This window comes from Myodes glareolus, chromosome 6, assembly GCF_982192425.1.
Source record: "Myodes glareolus chromosome 6, mMyoGla1.1, whole genome shotgun sequence".
NCBI lineage: Eukaryota > Metazoa > Chordata > Mammalia > Rodentia > Cricetidae > Myodes > Myodes glareolus.
This window is the reverse complement of record NC_142031.1, coordinates 89280718-89302903: the sequence shown is the minus strand read 5'-3', so window position 1 is coordinate 89302903 and position 22186 is coordinate 89280718.

Below are 22186 nucleotides of genomic sequence, written 5' to 3'. Positions count from 1 at the left end.
AAGAGGAAGATGGGCTTCAAAGAATCTCCTTATGGAGTTAGCTAGCCATTTATGCAAGAAACTGCTCTTACCTTAACTGCTTGATGGTATGTTGTGTAATCTGGATATGCAGGACCCACAAAAATATAACTGTTGAACTTGCCTAAAGGAGAGATGGTCCTTTGTGGTTTCTGATTCATGAAAGAATAGAGTCAGCCAGACATTCTGCAGGACACAGAAAAATGTGACTGACAAACTTCCAATATAAGTGGAACTGTCTGAAATTTCTTGCTTCATGGGAAAGTCTTCAAGATACTAGGGGCATGAAAGCTGACGATGGATGCCCCAAAGGTACAGAAGAACTTTGGGTAACTGTCCAGGCAGCAAGATGCCTCTGACAATTCTAGAGTTTTGGAAGTTGCTTGCAATGCACTTCCTGTTTACTTAGGTAATATTATATCCTTCTGGAGTTTTGATGGAGTTAAAGAGTAGATAGTAATAATATAGTTTTCCTTAGTTATGATAAAAGATAAAGTAGATATAAATATTGTAACTGTAGTTCTTGCTTGACGCCTGTCTTGTTATATGTAATTTTACTATGTTAAAGTTAAAACCTTCCCTTTTATTTAAAGAGAAAAGGGGAGGTAATATGGGATTTCCCTCTGCATGCTGTGAATGCCATTGGTTAATAAAAAAAGCTGTTTTGGACCTGTGACAGAATAAAGAAGAACTATTGGGGAAAACTAAGCTGAATACTGGGAGAAAGGAGGCAGAGTCAAGAAGAAGCCATGGAGCTGCCAGAGACAGACATGCTGGAGCCTTGCTGGTAGGCCACAAGCCTCATGGCAAATTATAAAATAATGGAAATGGGTTAAATTAGAATGTAAAAGCTAGCCAATAAGGAGTTAGAGCTAATAGGCCAAGCAGTGATTTAATTAATACAGTTTCTGTGTGATTATTTCAGGAGTCTGGGAGGCTGAGTAATGAACAAGCCTCCTCCTACAACACAGTCCAACATGTTAGAGGTCTGGTCATTGCCTCTGAGAGCCATTCACTCCACCCCAGATCCAGGGTCAGGTTGCTGCAAGGTCTGTGTTGCCATTATGCAAGCTGTAGCACTCTGTTCACAAACCCCATTTAAATACTCCATAGCAGGACCTCCTGAAAGAGCCAGAGTTCATACTGACAGCACGGCCCAGGAAGCCATTGTTTCAAACTGTGGGTTTTATTTTTTTTTTAAATTTTTATTTTTTTGCTACTACTTAATCAGGAAAACCTCTCTTAAAGAAGCCACATCATTAAACTGTGCTTAACTCTGGTCTTTTGTGTCTAGAATTCCTTTTTAAGCTTTGTCAAGTTTTACATGGATATAGTCGACCACATTGGAGTGCTAATCTGTGGTAAGAGGCTACTTGTTCATGCCCAGCTTCCCAGACTCGAAATAACCACACAGAAACTGTATTGGTTAAATCACTGCTTTGCCTATTAGTTTTAGCTTCTTACTGGCTAGCTCTTATATCTTAATTTAACCCATTTCTATTAACTTGTGTATCGTCATGTGGCTGTAGCTTACCAGCAAGGTTCCTTCTGGTGTCTGTCCCTGGTGAAGCTACATGGCTTCTCACTGACTCTGCCAATTCTCTCTCTCTCTCTCTTTCTCTTCCAGTTCTCTTAAGCCATTGGCTGAGAGCAGCTTCTTTATTCGTTAACCAATAAAAGCAACACATATGCAGAAGGACTTCTCATACCTCCTACCAGATGTAAATATTAACCATGAGAGACAAAGCAGTCTCTTCCCTTACATGATACCATAATTGCACATACTGCCAACTGGACACACTGTTCTACCTGTAGATGTGCCTAGCTAGAAAAGTTCCTTTGTTGCTTGCAAAACTGTTCATGCTTCTGATGATAGAGATATAGGCCAAAAGGACAATGGCCACCCATGGGAGAGTTGGGAGACGAAGGGGAAAAAGGCAAGGAGCAAACTGGTGATAATTGTAACCATTTTTAGAAACTTAGGAAGTAAAAACTGGCTGCAGAATTATTCATGTAAACCATTGAAACTGTATAAGTAAAGATGACTCAAGCTATCTGGGGCTATTTGTTTGAACAACACAGGTGGTCATAGTCCTTTTTGGCACCACCTCTAGATATTGGTCCCAAGTCTGTGAACCAATCTGGACCAAGGCCTCCAGCAACACTTCCTACAGCCAGTGATAAAAATGTAGTGTTGAGAGACAGATATTCAGTATATTACTCACCTTTGAGGTGACAAACCTTTTTTATAAAAGATCGAGATGTTTTGGATTGTTTTTGAAGGTATGAAACAACAACTCATGGAGATGTCGTCCTTTTCTCAGTATTATTTGAGACTTTCTGTAGGACAAAGGCAAGATTCCTCTGTTCATATGGTCATTAAATAAATCTCATGGCAATATATGTTTTATGTTAATATAAATGATCTTTATGCTTCTTGCTATAAGTGTGCTATAAGTTAGATTCATAGTGAGGTTACAGGTTGTAGAACCTATATTAAATTTCTCTGGGTTATTGTGTGTGGTCAGTGCTGCCAGTATTTTCTCTGTAGCTTCTACAGGTGTCTTAAACCTAACATACGTGTCTCCTGTTTACTGGAGATGTTTCACAGGCCACTTGAGGACAGAGCATGTTTTATTTCAGAAATCTGCTTTGATGTCCACATTTTCTTGATTTTTATAAGATGAAATATGGACAAGATCTGAAGACCAAACACAGTAACTTATCAGATAGTCATCTAGACACTATAAGCAATTTATATTTTTCCTGTTTCCTTTGCTGAAACATTTTACAGATAGTGTGACCTTCACGTTACATAGATGGGGAGGCAGTATTAGCATTTCAAATCTGTGATCTCTTAAAGTGAAAATGATTGGCTGTTCTGTGCAGTGTTTCAGATTAGCGGGAATGACAATGTTAGGAAACTCAGGTTTCCCATCCCCAACTTTTCAGTGTGACCCATCGCCACATTGGAGGGGTGTCTGCAAGAGATTTGAAGAAAGGGCCTCACAATACCTGATTTAGAATTTTCTACATTGGAATTATGGATCCATCAGAGACTAGGGCCCTCTCCCAATGTTAAGAAAACCTGAACATGGTCCTCTCACAGCTTGTCAAGAGAAGGTTCAGAAGGGCTCTGCTGCAGTTTGGCATCATTAGCACCTCTCACCAGGAGCCCAGAACCTTGAAGACATGTCAATGAAGCAGTTTCTGAGCATTGTTGTCAGGGGGCCTAGGCTTTGGGACATCTTCTCAGGCAGGCCTGGCTCCTAATTGTTGGTTCAGGACTTATAGAAATGGCACATGCAGTATTGGGCTTTCACTGAAGTATTCACCAAGGAGGGAAGAATAATCATTACCAAAAGCATCTGGAGTATCAAGATGTTAAAGCTTGAGTAAGGGTTAAAGTTAATTACAGCATCCCTTAGACTTGTTTTTTAAGACATGTAACCTATGCTAGCCTTCAAGGTACCAGGTAGCCAAAGATGGCCTTAAGCTCCTGATCCTTCAGCTGTCACTACCAAAATGTTGAGATTAAAAGTTTACATCACTATGTTTGGTTTCTGTGCTGTTTCTTCCCCCACCCCCAGTGTGTGTGTGTGTGTGTGTGTGTGTGTGTGTGTGTGTATGTGTGTGTGTGTGTGTGTGCACACGTGCATGGTGCATGTTGGTTTTTTTTATATTCCTTGCTTTTTTTGGGGGGGCCACCACCCAGCTATCAAATAAATACACACAGAGGCTTAAAACTACTTATAAATGCATGGCCTTAGCTTGGCTTGTTTCTTGCCAGCTTTTCTTAAATTATCCCATCTATCTTTTGCCTCTGAACTTTTAGCTTTCTCTGTTCTGTATATCTTTCTTTACTTCTTACTCTGTGGCTTCCTGTGTAGCTGGGCAGCTGGTCCCTTGAGTCTACTTCACTTATCGTTCCTTGATCTTTTTCTCTCTCTTTTTCTTCTATTTGTTGACCAAGGTTTCTGTCCCACCTGGTCCTGCAGCCATTCAGTCCCAAAGAATCACACAGAGGTCTACATTAATTATAAACTTAATTATAATAAGAAGCCCGGTAGCTTAAGCTTCTTATTAATTAGTTCTTATAACTTATATCAGCCCATAATTCTTGTCTGTGTTAGCCACATGGCTTAGTACCTTTTTTGGTGAGGCAGTCACATGTTGCTTGCTTTGTGTCTGGCTTCCTTTGTGTCTGGGTGATGACTGCAGACTGAAACTTCCCTCTTCCCAGAATTCTCTTTGCCCCACCTCTACTTCCTGCCTGGTTATCCCGCCTATACTTCCTGCTTGGCTACTGGCCAATCAGCATTTATTTAAAATACAAGTGACAGGGGACAGACCATTGTCCCACAGCATCTATTTGTTCTGTCTGCCTGGCAACCCTGCCTATCCTTTCTCCTGCTTTGGTCTTGGCTTTTCAGCTCTTTATTAGACCAATCAGGTGTTTTAGATAGGCAAAGTAACACAGCTTCATATAGTTAAACAAATGCAGCATGAAAGAATGCAACACATCTTTGCATCATTAAACAAATGTTCCACAGCATGAACAAATGTAACACATCTTAAAATAATATTCTACAATGTGTGTGTGTGTGTGTGTGTGTGTGTGTGTGTGTGTGTGTGTGTATGTGTGTTGGCACCAGAACCTAGAGCTTCATGTCTGCTACACAAGTGGGTACAGATAGCCTCATCACTAGTATCTCAGACTTTTGCTCTGTGGAAGCAACATTATAAATGAAAGATTTCCTACAGAAGATTCTTGTTTCTAATAAGCAGGTGTCATTTGGCTTTTTTGTTCTTTCTTATTGAGTGAAACACTTCTTATAAGACAGCATCTCCACATTGGGCTCAAGAGACGCATTTGAGTGTATGTACATGTATGTGTATAGGGAGGTGTTTGGGGAGGGACAGAAAGAGGGAAGAAGAGAAAGAGAACAACCCTTTGGGAGCTTTTAACCCTGCCCTTCCTTCATAAAGCTCACTGTGTTGGTGCTCACACAGGTAATCAAGACACACTCCTTTGCAGCTGGTGTCAAACTGTTGGAACATGGGCATAGTCACCCAGACCGTGCACTGCTGGCAGGAAGGATCATTGCCTCTCATTGCTCTGATATCTTTGGGGCTTCCAAAAATGAAAACATGGCAGTAAAACTGCTACCCTAAGCAAAAAGAAAAAAAAATCAATTTTTCTTCCTGAAGTGTTTTCCAGGGCATCTGTGTAGCTGGAGCCTGCATTAGACATGGCTGTCACGGCAATAAGTGACTCAGCTCTGTCATTTCATGGTTTCCTGTTTCTTTTTATTTTTCCTGTGCGGGTCAAGCTGCTTATTTGCTTGCTCAACATTAGTGAGGTCACCTCCTCAGCTGAGTTTCTTTCTGGGCTGTTGTCATTTGCTTGGACAGCTGTCCTGTTCCTCTTGTCACCTTCTTCACCAAAATGATCCCTTCTGGGTACCTTTCCCTTAGTGTTTTGACAGATGGCTTGCTTTCCTTTTAAGAAATATACATATTTATATATGTGTGTGTATATACTGACACACATACACATATCAGGGACTCATCAAAATCTACTTCATATACTAGCCATGAAATAGACTAGTTAGGTCATTTATTGAACTCACACAATACTGCCTCATTTTAATAAAAAAAAAGGATTTCACAGGAAATTATATGGCAGATTTACAGGATTTTAGCCTTGAGGGGGTACATACTTTTCTAATTTTAGTAATTTATATTCACTGGCCCATCCAATCATTCAACAAATATTTCCTGGCATTTGCCTTGTAAGAGGCAAGTGTCAATTTCTTCCCCTACGAAACTTGTAGTCAAATGGGAGCACAGGCAATGTTGAAAGTCACAAGATAAATGAGAAGCTATGGGTTGGTGTTGATTGTGCATGGTAAGCAGTGGCTTCAGGTGAGGTGAGAGAAAGGTTCTCTGAGTGGGTGAGGCCTGAGATGAGGTCTGATGGAGGGGCAGACGTTGGCAGGCAGTGTGAAAGACTGGGAAATACAGCGTATACAGGCCTAGTGCAGAGAATAGCACAGCAAGGGAACTGAGAGGCCTCAACAAGATAAGGGAGCTGGACCAGATTTCAGAATGGACCAGGGCACTGAACACTTTAGACAGAGTGATAACTAGGTAGGGTTCACATTTCAGAGAGAACAGTCGTTTATTAAATGGTTGAGCGATGAAGTCCTCAGTGTAGTCCTGGTGAGTGTGAAGGTGACAGGGATGAACTGCATCTGGTGACAGAAATGGACACAGGTAGATCAAAACACAAGGTGTGAGTTTACTGCAATGTGGCAAGAGAACAAACACGGAAGTGGGGAACCTGGATTCCATACTTCTGGCTAGCGTGGGCTAGCTGAGGAAAATGGAAGCGAGCCAAGCTGACATGAGGTACTTCTGAGGAAGACAGTGCAGGGGTATCTTAATGACGTCTGATGCCCACTTATACCAAGCTATATGAACACTTGTCCAAATAAAACAGCTGTTGTTATTCCCTAATAACTTCTGGTAACTCCCTAGATACACTCTAATAATCTTGCCTCACTTCTGTGCTCAGACGTGTTGGAGCATGTTCTGGAATTAGGGAAAAGTGAGTAAGTCCAGCTTGGTTTAGGTTTCTTGTGCTTTCTGAGTCAAATTTTAGAGGAAAAACCCTAATAATTGGGAGATAAACATATATTTACACATGATTGGGTGTGCATATGATTAAATGTGATGCATGATGGAAAAGGTTCAGTGGGCAAAAGTTTACATAACCCATGCCTGTCCATCAAAACAGTAGACTTCCCACACCCTGTCCTTAGCAATCAACTATTGTTCCTGAAGCCCCAGAAGGAAGCCCTGAGAAGTAAATCTGGGGCCAATCCCACAGTTTTCCTATTCTCTACGTTCACATTGCTTTTGAATAAAACCTCTTGCTGTTTTGCTATTTGTGTTCTGTGTTTTGAGAAAGATGCTAAGAACCTCCAAGGCCTTCTCTAACATTTTGTGACTATAAGTTGGAAAGGTCAGAAAGGATTGGATTTATGGGTCTAAAACTCCAGAAATATCTTGAAGGAGGGAGCAGAGTGTTCAAGAAACTCTTTTTCAAAGTCATATACCTCCCAGGTGGCAGAGTAAAAGTTACACGCCACCATTTTGTTTCTAGGTCAAATATTCTCTTTATTTTTATTTTGTGATGTGTATGTATGTTTTGCCTGCATGTGTGTAGATTACCTGCCTGTCTAGTACCTGTTGTAGGCCAGAAAATGAAACCAAATCCTCTACAAGAGAGCAAGTGCTTGCAACCATAAAGCTGTCTCTCCAGCTATAATCAAACATATTCTTAATGTTATAGAATAGAAAGCAAATGTAGCGAGGGTTCGCATGAGGGGACAGTAGGCATGATGCCTTCCTTAGTCTCACTGACTCTTCCTCAGAGTGGAAGGTCAACAGATCAGAAGAAAATAGCATGTCAATGTGATTTTCATTTCACTTGTATCACAAGATTTAAGAGTTATATTCGAGAGTTGGGGAGATGTATCAGTGGCTAAGAGCACTTACTATTCTTCCAGAGGGACCTGGTAAATTTCAAGCACCCACACAGAGGCTTAAAAGCATCTGTAACTCCAGTCCAGTGATCTGATGCCCCCTTATGGCTTCCATGGGCACTGCACACATAGTGCAGAGACAAACATGTAGGCAAGACATCCATACACACAAAATAAAAATAATGGAAAATCTGCAGTCAGACTTCAATTTTATAGTCCTGGAGACTAAGTATTAGTAACTTGTTAGTAGGTTGGATTTGATCATCTTCAAGAGGCAAAGCTATTACATAATGAATTCATGTGAAAATAATTGCACGACTGGTCATACATTTAAGAAAAAAACATGGATTTTCCAAAGAGTTTCGTACTTACATTCTATTGTGATTTTTGTTGTAAAATAGATTATAAGAGTGGGATAGGAAAAGAAAAATGGATGGAGAACCACAAGTTGGTTTTGGGGATGCCTGAGAACTCTGTTTGACTAAATGTGTCAAGAATAAATGTGTCCCTCATTTTCAAGAATTTGTTCTAAATCAGAGCAAGGTTTATAGAAGCAGTGAGCTGTTAATGACAGGCATGCCATGGTATTATAATTTGCCCCTGCATATGCTCAGAACAGCATTTTAAAATGTTAATGACACTATTAATCCCCGAGCTCTATTTTCATATTTAACATCTCCCATTCCTCTGCAAGGTTGAAACCTGTCTTTCTATTTTTGTGGTATGAAAGTGCTCTAATTCTAATTTGTTTTGCAAGGGAAAGATGATTTATGTATTCTTAGTGTCCTTCTCTTGCCTAAAAGATGCTCAAGGGATTTTTAATCTGAAAATTTCCATTTCAATTAACATTTCAGAAAACTGTGTATAGAAGATTGCTGACAAATTCTCTCCTTTCTCACCCTCTACTACCCTCCATCCTCCCATAGTCCTTACTCCAAAAGTCTATAGCTATAGCTAGGCAAGATGACTTTTCTATCCTCATAGAACCTTATCTCCTACAGCTATCTTCTCCTATCTTCTTGTTTTCCTAGGGTTTTCCCCACACATACTGAGCTTACCTCTTTTATTATGTGTGTATACATGTATGTGTGTTCATGTAGGTACACATGTATGAGTGCTCGTGTGTGTATATATATGTATGTGTATGTGTGTTCATGTGGGCATATATGTATGTGTGTTCATGTGGGTGAACATGAATGTACATGTGAAGATCAAAGTTCATCCTGGGGCATTGCTTCTCAGGTGCTGTCTACCTTGTGTTTTGAGACAGAGTCTCTCAGTGACCTGAGGCTTGCCTATTAGGTTAGGTTGGCTGATCAGATAGCACGAGAACTCTGCCTGTCTCCCCTTCTTCAGCATCAGAATTACAAGTGCTGCTACCGTGCCTGACTTTTCTACTTGCGTTCCAGCACTGAACTCAGGTCCTCATGTTTACACAGAAAATTCTTTACTATCTTAACCATCCCTGCAGTCTCTGAAGTTAACTTTGAAGTGAAAAAACCCTAATGCCCTTTTGGGATCTAAAGTAAGAACCTCAAAGGACCATCCCACCTTTAGGCAAGTTTAGCAATCATTTTTCTGTTGGTCATGCATGCATGTCCAGTCTATACAGCATAATATCAAGGAGTCCAGCCAAAGTCTTTAAAGAGACAGAGTACAGACAGTCATATATTGAAAGGAGTAAAGAAAAATAATCCACATAAAGATGGAAAATACACAGAGAGTCTGGATTATGTACATTATTGTGTTTTCTTTGAATTTTTTGACTGCAGAGAAATATTTGATTCTGGGGACTGCTAAGTTAAACCAATATATGTATTTTAAAGGTATCTTGACTTCAGAATTTGGGTCTGAGGATTCATTGTTTTGGAAAAAAGGTTCTTCTTTTGTTTCCACAGAAGATGAAAACCTATGGATTCTTTTCAAAGTAATGTGGTTTAGTGGACCAAAACCTCTGAAAGGTTGCTATAAACACACGCCAAAATTACTTTACCCAACAAAAAGCAGAAAACAGTTTGGAGAGAACAATGCCCAAATTCCCTAAATGATTGTTTATAAATGTTTGTTTACATTTAAAGGAGTATGCTATAGAGATGAATACTTCACATTGGTATGGATCTTGGTTTATTGATACAAATTTAAGGTCAATTTTGTTATATTTCTGCTCTTGATTAAGGTATCATGTTTGTGCAGTCCATTTAAAAATGTAATGTATAATTAAGAAATACAGGTTAATAGATAGTCATCTATAATAGTCAAGCTTTTAGTCATGTTAGGTAGGTTTTCTAGATGTACAGAGAAAAATTTCAGATGGATAGTTATTCTTCAAACCTCTCAAAGACTAACAGAATATGGCATTTAAAATGTTTAAAAAATTTAGTACTTTTCATGACAGTGAGACACATCTGCTCCTGGCAGCACCAGTTACTTCAAGTGAAAGATGGGCATCAAAGAGGTTCCTTATGGAGTTGGTTAGCCATTTGGGCAAGAAACATTGACTCTTGTGTTGGAGATATGAGTGTTCTTCATATTCCTTCCTCTCCTGGCAATAACATAGAAAAGAGTACTTCTGTTGTTCTTCCATCCTCCCTAAGAAGGAAGGAGTCCTCTCTTCTATGTTATTGCCAGGAAAGGAAGCAGGGAGAACTCAGTGACTCACTTCTTCCAGCTAGGTTCCACTTTCATAGACAGCTACAACTAGCTGGGGACCAAGTGTTTAAATACATGAGTCTATAGGGGACATGTTACCCTCAGCTACCCCATGATGACTGTTTCAGACTCATGAAGTCCTTACAAGAGCATTCTTCTTCCTCTGAACCAATTTTATGCTTATTTTATAGGTAGTTTTTTTTTTTTTAAAGAATATTGCTGTTGATATTGATGCCTCTGCGTTTCCCTGGGGAGGAAGAGCCCAAAGGCTCACACTTGTACACTTGTATAACCCTAGTTATACAAGTCAGGGTCTATGGGAAGTAGTGCAGCACTCCTATCAGTCCAAGTAGCTTTTCCTGGTGTTCCCTGTTTCCAAGAATTCTTGTTTGCTGATGGTTGATTTGCATAGTATTGTGGTGGAGTGGGTCTAGGCTGTTCTTTCAGGACTATGGCATCTGCATATCCTATTCTCTCTAGTCTTGTTGTCACAGGATACCTGGGACTAGGTAGTTCATAATGCACAGAGCATGACTCTGCAGTCTGGGAAGTCTAACAATAAGGTAACATCTAGCAAGGGACTTCTTGCTAGGATAAAAGCATGGGTTGAAGACTAGCAAGAAATAAAAGGTCAGATGATCCTCTTATAAGAAATTTACGCCTGGGCAACAAGGCATTAATCCGGCCATGGGGTGCATCTTCCCATCTCTTAATTGGATCACAGCATCAGAATCCATCCTAGTTTGTCACTTGCATCTGAGTTTTTAAAACTGGTGTAAGTGTCTTTGAGCAGTTTGGTTTTCTTTGAGGGGGGAGGCATAGATGGGTTTTAAACTCTTGGATAAGGAGTGTGGTTGTTGGATAACACAGTAAGGGTTATTAAGTTATTGCCTAATAGTCTTCTCAAGTGGCCATGTGATTTGGCATTCCAACCAGCAACAAAGACAGTTCCTGTGACTCCAGGTCCTTGTCAGCATTTGGTGACATCAGTGGGCCTAGTTTTGGCCATAATAACAGTGATGGAGTGGCGTCTCATTGTTTTCACCCTGTTGACCTGATCTATTCGAATGTTTATTTTTCACCCAAGTGTCCTGTCTGCTGAGCCCTTTGATTAGCTTATCATTACTTTGAGTACAAATTTCTCATGCAAATGCAGCCCATCTCCAGGGGGTCCCTGAGCCAAGGTCTTATCTTGACAAGATTTTTAAGGCTGAAGACTGGTTTTTGACCTCTACGTTGCCCTGCTCCACCCTCTCATTTTAAGCTGCCTTTCTGGAGGCCCTGTGAAGGAGCAGGCTGAGATGAAGGGAAACTTTGGTCTCTGCCAGAGATTTCATGACCTTTAAACGGTAGAGCATCACTTATTTCTCGTTAAAGCTTCGTCTTTGAAACCTGCCTGCCCCGGGGTGCAGGCAGCAAGGCTCCAGATTACAGCAGAAAGAGCGTTTGCTCTCCGGTCTCATGCTTTCCAACTCAGCTTGAAGACTAATTGAGCATTGGCTCAGTTGATCACATTCACAGTCAGGAAGCATAAAAATAGAACATTCCGATTTTCTTTTTTCGTCTCTAGCCCTTGCCTGAATGTGTCAGTCTTGGCCAACCCGTAGCCCCCTAAGGTAAGTCAAGTGGAAGTATAGTATATAGACTTTTTTTTGAGTACTGGGGGAAGGAGAATTAGGTATTCAGGGCCAGCCTGAGCAACAAGAGATCCCGTCTCAAAAAAAATAGCACCTTTTCTCATATTAAAACAAAAATACCTGTCTATGTTTTTCTTATTTTCTTCCTTTCTATGTTGTTATTTTCCCTGTCCTCCAGGGACATGTGCTAAGTCAGTTCCTTCTCTCTCATTCGTGATTCCATTCTGCAGATTAAAACCTTGTCTTAGTTTAGATTATCTCTAGCTGAGAACAACAGAAAACACACTTTTCAGGAGAAGAGGAAAGCAAAGTAGAAAGTCATTTTTCTCTCACATAGAATTTTGTTGGTCATTGGTTTAGGGTTTCAGTGGAATCTCTGTCCGCAAATTCCCCAGGGATTCTGGGACTTCCTGATGCCTGCTACAGTGTTCCTGGGGTGTAGCCCTTGACTACAAGAACTCTAGACTTGGATCCAGACAGAGATGAGAAAGAAAAGCGTTAACAGTGAATACCAGCTGAAGTTCTTGGATGGTGATACATCCCCATAAGAGATGGATGTGTTAGCTCTGAGGGAGGCCAAGAAGGGTGATGAGAAAGGAAACAGAAAGGCACCCTTCCTCTGTGGCTCACCAACTAGCAACCAACACTGCTTAGCTTGTATTGTTTCTATGACAGCTCATTTCATATAGGAATATTAGATTGACCTTGAAAATGTGGCTGATGACCTTGTAAATCATGGCAGAAATTAAAAGTAGCTAGAAAGTTAGATTGCAAAGCTTCATGATCAGGGTTTTTGATACTCATAAGACAAAATTCTCTCTCTCTCTCTCTCTTTCTCTCTCTCTCTGTTTGTATGTGTGTGTGTGTGTGTGTGTGTGTGTGTGTGTATGTGTGTGTGTGTGTGTGTGTGTACGTGTGTGTGAGTAATATTCTTTGGCAAGAATTCCACCCCATTAAAATGATTTGGCCTGATTGTATTGTTAGTTAATATGAAAACTAGGGCTAAGAATGTCTCTTTTGGACTCTACATTAACTTTTTCTCCACAGAAAGATGAGGTGAATAAAATATTTATATAGCAAGACATTGACTTGAAGGAATGAATTTTCAAACTGGTTGATAAATCATGGAACATTGCTCTACAAGAAATTTATGCCAAAGAAAAGGGATTATTATGTTCAAGTTGGAGAAAAATTGGCTGCACAAAGAGAACTGGGTTTCCTCACTGCAGGACTTCTCAAGGTCTTTCACAGGCTGTGTGCCTTTGGGAACTTCTGGCAGATTTATTTTGCAAACTTCTTTTACTGGTAAATGTTTTATTTCACTCCCAATCCTAGAAATGATTCCTAGAAAAGTTTGAAATGAAGACGATTTGGGACATGCTCAAATATTTAAGAAGCAACTGTTGTATAATATTAGTTGCTTTATAGCCTGTGAGGAATAAAAATGCCCCTTTCTTATATGCAATACACACACACACACACAAACCACAGATACAGACTTTATGTAACACTTAACACTTGTGTAATTAACACCACTATCTACTATATTGTTTACTTTTAAATGACCAAATGTCTCACGAAAACCCCGCCTTTTGTCCATACTTGTCAGGTGAGTCGTACGATTCTAAGGGTGTGCAACAGATCTCTGGTGCTCTGTTCCATCACTGCATGGGATTCATGAGTGACTAGCAAGCTCTGTCTGTGGGGAGGATAAACAATCGTGGCTATAATTCCTGACTATAGTTCTATGGGGCAGAACTTGATTCTATGGCAGGTTAGCTTTAGTAGGGGAAGGCTGATAGTTCTTAGAAGACAGTGACTCTCCTAAATACTCCATTACCAAACACTAGCACTTAGTGAGTATGTGCTTGATGCAGAGTAGATGCTGAGATGGAGTTCACATATTGGGTAGTATTTGTTCTTAAAGACAAATTTCAGAGTCAAGATGAAGGCATGGATGTAAAGCAGCAGCTCAGTGTACAGTCTTTGCTATAATGTAGGGTAGATATTAAATGCAGCAGAAGTTCAGAGGAGATATCTTCCAGTCTCTGCCTCCAGTCCAGTGGGTTGGACATTAGGGCACTTTAATAAAGATCTTCTGAGACTGAATAGATAGATGACTCAATGAGCCAAGTATTTGTCCTGCAGGCATTAGGACCTCAGCTCTAGTTAAAGATCTCATGCAAAAAAACCAGGCATGGTGGTGTGCTCTTGTAACCCCAGTGCTAGGGAGGTAGAGACAGGAGGATCCTTGGGGCTCAGTCGCCAGCCAGTCTACCCTAAACAGTGAGTTCCAGGTTAATGAGATACTCTGTCTTGGAAACAGAGATAATGGCACCTGAGGGTACCTGAGGGTACCCTCACACACATGCGCACCTGCACATGGAAACATACAGAAACATGCATACACATATACATACAGCAATGATCTGTCTCAAGAAACTTGGATTTGTACACACACGCATGTGCACCTGTGTGTATGTGTTAATTTATGTTTTTTTTGTGCTATTGGTGATGGAACATGAGCCTTATATATGCTGGGCAAGCATTGTACCACTGAGCCACAGAGCTATGCCTCCAGTGTACAGAGTATGTATTGAGGCTGTACAGAAAGAGTGAAGATGTAAGGCAAATGTAAAGGTTCCTTTGAAACCACATTCCTAGCAGAATGAAGTGCATGAATTTCCCTTCCAGCCCCACAGGGCTCAGGTTCATATTCGTGGCATGCAAACACAAGGTTCCAGCTGATGAGAAAGAGAACAGGGGTTTTAGCACTTTGCTTACCCTGCAATAAGACTACCAGGGAAAGAACATGGTGGGAAGAGACACAGCGTGAACAGAGACCGCCACGATGGTCCCTCAGTCACGACAATCAAAGCTTATTGCTAGTTGCTAAATCCTATACATTGTTATATATAACTATGTATGATGTGTAATTTTGACTAGCAAAAATGAATTCAATCATGCTGAGAATTTCTTTAGTCTTTATGAAGGTTTGAAATTAAAGACACCCTCTCTTGGGGTTATTATTCTATACCAATACCTGGCCAGAATAAAGGAAGGCAAAAACCAAATGATCAGAACCTTCAAATGAAGCATGTTTCCATTTGAGTGTGTGATGTATTTTGCATCTCTAGCTGGGAAGGTATAATTCCAAATTTCTTGCTTGGCTTATGATGTACACTTTTGAAACAAGCGGCAACCCAGGCTTAAAATTCTATTAGTGACTGCAGAACGCCATTTCAGAAAGGCAATGAATAGGAGATTTTATGATTCAGTTAATAAAATAGTAGAGTTGATGAAAATAGCTCTGAAATGGCAGACTTCAGGAGGTGAAGGTCCACAGGCAGGCGACAGCCCTGGCAATGTCAAATTGCCATTGACAACACTGAGGTTCAGTTCTGGTCAGCAAAGGACTACAGACTGATTTGAAATACTACTGTCATTTAAGAGTCCAGTTGACTGGTGACAGAAACGGTTAATGTGACCCTGCCCATTCTGGGTATGGAACATCACTTGAGAGATGGGAGAGGTACTGCAAAGAAAGGTGCTGGAAATTCAGGAACATTGAGCTGTTTTCCTGAGATTATTGTTCCTGCATGAAAAAAGTCATCCTATACTGTGTGTGTGTGTGTGTGTGTGTGTGTGTGTGTGTGTGTGCATGCACATGTGTGCATGTGTGTATGCTTATATGTGGGTGCCACTTTTGTTTATTTTTTCTTTTATTGAAAATATTTCTTTCTCCTCATATCATACACCTTTCTCCATATACTCCCCTTCCATCTGAATCCATCCCCTTTCTGTTTCTCATTAGAAAGAAAACTGGCTTCTAAGGAATAATACTAAAATAAAACAAAACATATTAAGATAAAGCAAAGCAAATACATCAGAATAGGACTGTTGTCCGAGGTTTTATGTCCTGCCAGGTTCCCACAATTGTTAAGTCCTAAAGTAAACACACAGAGGTCTACATTAGTTATAAACTGATTGACCTAGTAGCGCAGACTTTTTATTAACTCTTATAATGTATATTAGTCCATTATTCTTGTCTATGTTAGCCATGTGGCTCAGTACCTTATTCAGTGAGGCAGTCACATCTTGCTTCTTCTGTGGCTGGGTCAAGACAGCAGACCAAGCTTTCCTCTTCCCAGAATTCTCCTGTTCTCGTTGACCTGCCTCTACTTCCTGTCTCGTCCCAACTATACTTCCTGCCTGGCTACTGGACAATCAGTGTTTATTTTAAAATATAATTGACAGGGTCCAAGTCATTGTCCCACAGCATAGGACAAAAGAGACAAACAGAAGGGAACGAGCTCATGAAAAGAACAGGGAACAGGTATAGATGCAGAGGCTCACTTATTCACATGACCAGGATTATAATAGAAACACAAAACCAGGAATCTGTACGAGAGAGAGAGAGAGAGAGAGAGAGAGAGAGAGGATAAAAGGTTCTGATGTGACATTTTGAGACAAGGAACCTTCATCAAACACATTGTTGAGTTCCTTTTCTGTTAACCATCTACGGCTGACCTTGTAGAATTCACTTGAGAGTAGTGTTTCTCCCAGCAAGACTGCCTTGGAGAAAACTCAATTTTCATTTGCAGGTGGTATCAATTGGAGATTGCCTCTGGGTTAGGAATGGGGGTGTTTGTCCACTTGTTTCAGCTCTAGGACCCTATCTGGTGCACAGATCCTTGCAGACCTGGTGCGTGCTTCCTCAGGCATTATGCTGTGTTGATCCTGCTGTGTCTTGAAGGTCTAGTTTCTTTGGTGTCCTCCACCCCCTCTGGTTCTTACATTCTTTCTGCCTCCTTGTCTTCAGGGTTCTCTGATCTCTGAGGGTAGGGATTTGATGGATACTTCTCATTTAGGGTTGAGTGTTCCAAGGTCTCTCACTGTCTGAATATTGTCAGGCTGTGTGTCTCTGTATTTGTTTCCATCTATTGCAGGAGGAGGCTTCTCTGATGATAGCGAGCACTGAACTATGAGTATAGTAGAATTTTGATTAACTCTTATTTGAAAGTCTTATAGATTTCTCTGCTAAAACCATTTGACATTGGGTTTTTCCCTTCCCCTTCCTCCTTCTTTCCTTCCTTCCTTCCTTCCTTCCTTCCTTCCTTCCTTCCTTCCTTCCTTCCTTCCTTCCTTCCTTCCTTCCTTCCTTCCTTCTCTTTCTTTCTTTCTTTCTTTCTTTCTTTCTTTCTTTCTTTCTTTCTTTCTTTCTTTCTTTCTTTCATCGTGTGGCTTGATTACTGCTTCTATTTCACTGAAAAGTATAGGTGTGTTTAAATTGCTCATCTGATTTTGATTTATCTTTGTTTCTAAGTGGTATATATCAAGAAAATGATCCATTTCTTTTAGATTTTCTAATTTGGTGGAATACAGGTTTTTAAAATACGTCCTTACGATTCTCTGGATTTCCTTGGTGTCTTTTGCTGTATACCCCTTTTTAAATTTTGTTATTTTGGATCTTATTTTTATTATTTTTAGTTAATTTGGTTAAGGGCTTGTCAATCTTATTGCTTTCAAAAACAACCAACTTGTTTTTTCCTTGATTCTTTGTCTTGTTTTTGTTGTTTCTATTTTATTTCAGGTTGATTTCAGCCCCAAGCTGGCTTATTTCTTGCTGTCCACTCCTTTTGGGGGGACTATTTCTTCTTTTTGTTCTAAAGCTTTCATGTGCGCTCTTAAGCTACTAGTAGGAGACCTCTATCTCATTCTCCTCTCTCTGTAATGCAGACACTTAGTGCTAGAAAGTGCTAGAAATCTGCCTCCTAGAACTGACTTCACTGTGTCCATGTGTTTCCATATGCTGTGCGTTCATTTTCATTCAAGTCTACAAAGTTTTAAATTTCTGTCTTAATCTATTTTTTTCCACTCAATAGTGCACTGTTTGGTTGCTGTGAATTTGTAAACTTCCTGTTGTTTCTCTTGCTGTTGATATTCAACTTTAGTCTGTGATGGTCAAACAGGATGCAGGATGGTATTCATTTTTGTTGAATCTGTTGAGACTTGCTTTATGTCCAAATACGTGGTCAGTTTTGGAGAAAGTTCCATGAACTACTGAGAAGTAAATATATTCTTTTGTGTTTGGGTAAAATGTTCTGTAATTATCTGCCAGGTTCACTTGGCTTATGACGTCAGTCAACATCAGTATTTCTGTTTTGTTTCTGTCTGGATGACCTGTTTATTGGCAAGAGTGGGGCTTTGAAATCGACCCCATAAATGTGTGAGAGTAATATGTGATTTAAGCTGCAATAGTGTCTCTTCTACGAATTTGGGTGTCCTTTTTTGTGCATAAATATTAAAAATTATTTTGTCCTCTTTGTAGCTTTTTCCTTTGGTGAGTATGTAGTATACTTTCCTATCTCCTTTGATTAATTTTGGCTTGAACTCTATTTTGTTAGATATTAAACTGGCTACACAGGCTTGCTTCCTAGGTCCATTTCTTTGGAATATTTTTTCCCATCCTTTTACCCTGAGGTGATGTCTGCCCTTGATGTTAAGGTGTATTTCTTGTATACAACAAAAGGAAGGATCCTGTTTTCATATCCATTCTGTTAATTTGTCTTTTTGTTGGGGAAATTGAGACCATTGAAGTTAAAAGTCATCAATGAGCTATGTTTACTGATGACTATTATTTTGTTGTTATTGTGATTGTGGTGGTGTTGGTGGTGGTAGTGATGGTGGTGGTGGAGGTGTGTGTGTGTATGTGTGTGTTTGTGTTTTCCTTTCTTTTGATTTGCTGGCCTGGGATTATTTTATTCCTTATATTTTCTTGGATGTGGTTAACTTCTTCAAGCTTAAGTTTCCTTTTAGAACCATCTGTAGGACTGAGTTTGTACATAGATGTTCCTTCAATTTGGTTATATCATACAATATCTTTTTTTCATCTACTATGATTGTTTTTTCTGGATATAGTAAAATGATTGAAGTCTTTTATTTCCTGGATATAGTAATCTGGGCTGGCATTTATGGTGTGATAGAGTTCATAGAACATCTATCTAGCTCCTTCTGGCTTTTAGAATCTCCATTGAGAAGTTGGGTGTAATTCTAAGAGGTCTGCCTTTATATGCTACTTGGTTTCTCTCACTTGGAGCCTTTAATATTCTTTCTTTGTTCGATATTTTTAGTGTTTTGAGACTTAGGTGTTGAGGGGCATTTTTAAACAATGGTTGCGCTGCATTTATTTCTGCCACAAATTGACTGACATTTGACTACTTGGTTAGACTTTTTGTTCTACAAGGGCAGAGTCTTATTTTTTTTTTTTTTGCAGTATTTTGTCTCTAGTACCTAATAAAACCTGACCTATTGTAGGTGAGGCAGAATTATTTGTTGAAAAAATGAACAGATGGCTGAGTTTTGAGAGCAAATTCTATTGATGAATGCACACATTATCTTGAGGCCCCAAACTTTTTCTCTGTATGTGTTCTTCATTGGTCAGGTGGACTTCCTATCTCCCTGGCAGGATTTCTCTGGGAGGCAAACTCAGAAATACACACAGAGTTTTCCTACAGACTGCCCGCCCCTACCCTACAGGAGTCAGCCATTATTTTAGCTTCTGCCGATTTACTATTCTATATATATATAGTAAAGATATAATTGGGGCCAAAAACTAGGATAAAATTTATCTTGGGTCCGAAAGGGAGTCTCCCATTCCTTTTCCATTCAGCAACATTTCTTCTTATTGTTTTGCCCTTTGAGAGTTGACATGAACCGTTGGAGTCTTAATGTTAATTGAAACACCAGAGCTATTTGCATTTTAAACATGCTTGAGGAGCAAAGGCCCTGTTTATTTCTAAAAGAAGTTCATCAAGTGTCATTGAGAAAACAGAGTGAGTGCCCAAGGGTGGGGTATTGAAGACAGAAGCTGACATTCAGCCCTAGACACTTCCTCCTGCCTACCTTCCATAGAGGGTCTGTTCTCATGAGAGGCCTGCTGCCCCAAGGGGCCTTCTTCAAGGCTAAGTAAATCTCCCATTCTTTAAGATTTCCATCATCTTCTCATATCAGTTCAGAATTCCCTTCCAATGTGGTGTACATGGGTTTGGAGATTTCTGATCATGTTGTAACTGTGCTTGAGAAAACTGCAGGTATCTGAGAATTTTGACAAACAAGTATTCTGGTATGGATGGAAGTTTCTGTCTCACCTAGTCCCACAGCTTTTTAGTTCCAAAGAAACACCCAGAGGCTAATACTAATTATAAGTATTGACCTATTACCTCAGGCTTATTACTAACTAGCTCTTACAACTTAAATTAACCCATAATTCTTGTCTATGTTTAGCCATGTGGCTTGGTGGCTTGGTACCTTTTTTCAGTAAGGCATTCTCATTATGCTTTCTCTGCATCTGGCTGACAACTGACTTTGCCTTTCTTCTTCCCAGAATTCTCCTAGTCTGGTTACCCTACCTATACTTCCTACCTGGCTACTGGTCAATCTGCGTTTTAGTAAACCAATGAGTGATGAATCTTTACAGTATACAAGAGCATTATCCCACAGCATTTTGGGTAAAGTGCATCCATAGTCTCCTCAAGTACACTTTCTGCTGTGCGTTCTCCAGAAATCCAGAAGATGAGAGGGCAGCCTTTTATAGAACAAGGTACCAGTGGGAGGGATTCAGAACAAGTGGCAATGAGGACAAGAAAGGGAAGGATGAATCTTCCCAGCTCTCCTCAGGTTCTACAGGAGAAAAGAACACTTGGGCTAACTGTGGAGATAACATGGTTGTCACCCATCAATCACAAGTGCCAGCGATTGCTAAGATGAATGTCATGTCTATCAGGTACTGCATGACACACATGTGGTCCACTTCATAATCTCAAGACTCTGAGGAGTTTCCAATTTAGTTGTTAGAGAGAAAGAGAGAGACAGAGAGAGATACAGAGAGAGAGACAGAGAGAGAGAGAGACAGAGAGCCCTAAAGGAGTCGTAGGAATAGATATAGTCTCTAGAAAGTTAGGGATGCAGGTTAGACTGCAGGCTGGATCTTGATGTAATTCTGAAGCATTCAAACATCTGATGAAGGGGGTGGTGGGTGTAGACCACTTTGCGTGGGCATCACAAGATGTGAAATCCAGGGGCAGCTCACCCATGGTGGGAATTGCGGGTACTGCCTGGCTGTGCTGGTACAGGAGAGGAACAGGGGATGACAGCTGCACTGTCACAGGTCATAGTGGGAGGATCAGGGAGAATCAGTGTAGAAGAATATAAGGCACTGCCTCCCTGAGGGCTCTTAGCCTTAGCTGCTGCACTGAATCCCTTCCTGTCTTACCATGACCTGGAGAGAAACAGAGAAGAGCAGATCAAGTGAGATCTACATAGAAGCCAGAGGAGTCCATTTATCTCTGGTTCAGACAAGCTGGTTACAGACTAAATTGATCATATCGGGGATGTTCCTAGGTGCGCCTGACTGCCAGAGGGGTGAGAGGCTCGGTTCCCTCCCACAACTGGTGTTGAAGCAGGTGCCACAGGTGGCAGCCAGAAACTGTAGTGCTTCAAGCAGGGTTTGCTGCCCCACATGGCAGGTTGCTGCAGGTTTGTCCCCGCTTCGCAGGCCCTGGACTTGAGCAAACCATGCTTCAGCATTGAGAAGCTCCTGGCAGCCTTTCCATTATGAGCCCGTGTCCCCAGAACGATGGTCCGTGTGTCTAGCAGTGTTAAATGCAGCATTGCACTGCCCGTTCCAGGATAGTTATGCTTCTGCAGCATGCAAATAGATTCCATATTTTCCAGTCACGATGGAGGAGGAAAAAATGCACAGAAAATTCCAGATAAAGGAAAGGAGTTGAAATCCAATGACCAAAAAGTGTTAGGAATGAGGTGGGCAAAATTCTTTAGTGTATTTCAGCCTGAAAGGACTCAGTGTGGCTAACTGACTTTCTCTGAAGCTCTCTTGCAGCTGTTCCCAAGGCAGGATGCAGTGGGCACATGCTGTTTAGGCTGAGTTGTGTGGAATAGTTGGTACTCAGGTTTTGGTTCCCTTTAGTGTGGCTGTGTCTGGACAGGGCCACTAGCTTTCTTACTGATCCCTTGAGCTAGATGCCTCGGTAGTTACTGGACAGAAAAAGCATTGCATATTTATTTGAAACAAACGTAGGACAGTAACCGAGGAAGGTCCTACAATGAAGCCCTGACTCCTTGCAACTTCAGAGCAAAGGAGGAACCAAGCTCACTCTTAACTTGTCTGCCCAACTTCACAAATCAATACTGTAGGTACTTGAGACACATCACACAGTAATTGTCTTTGTCTAGATTATTTCACTTAGTGTAATCCCTTCAAGGACCATTCATCTTGCAGCAAGTGCCAAAATCTCCTAGTCTTTGAAG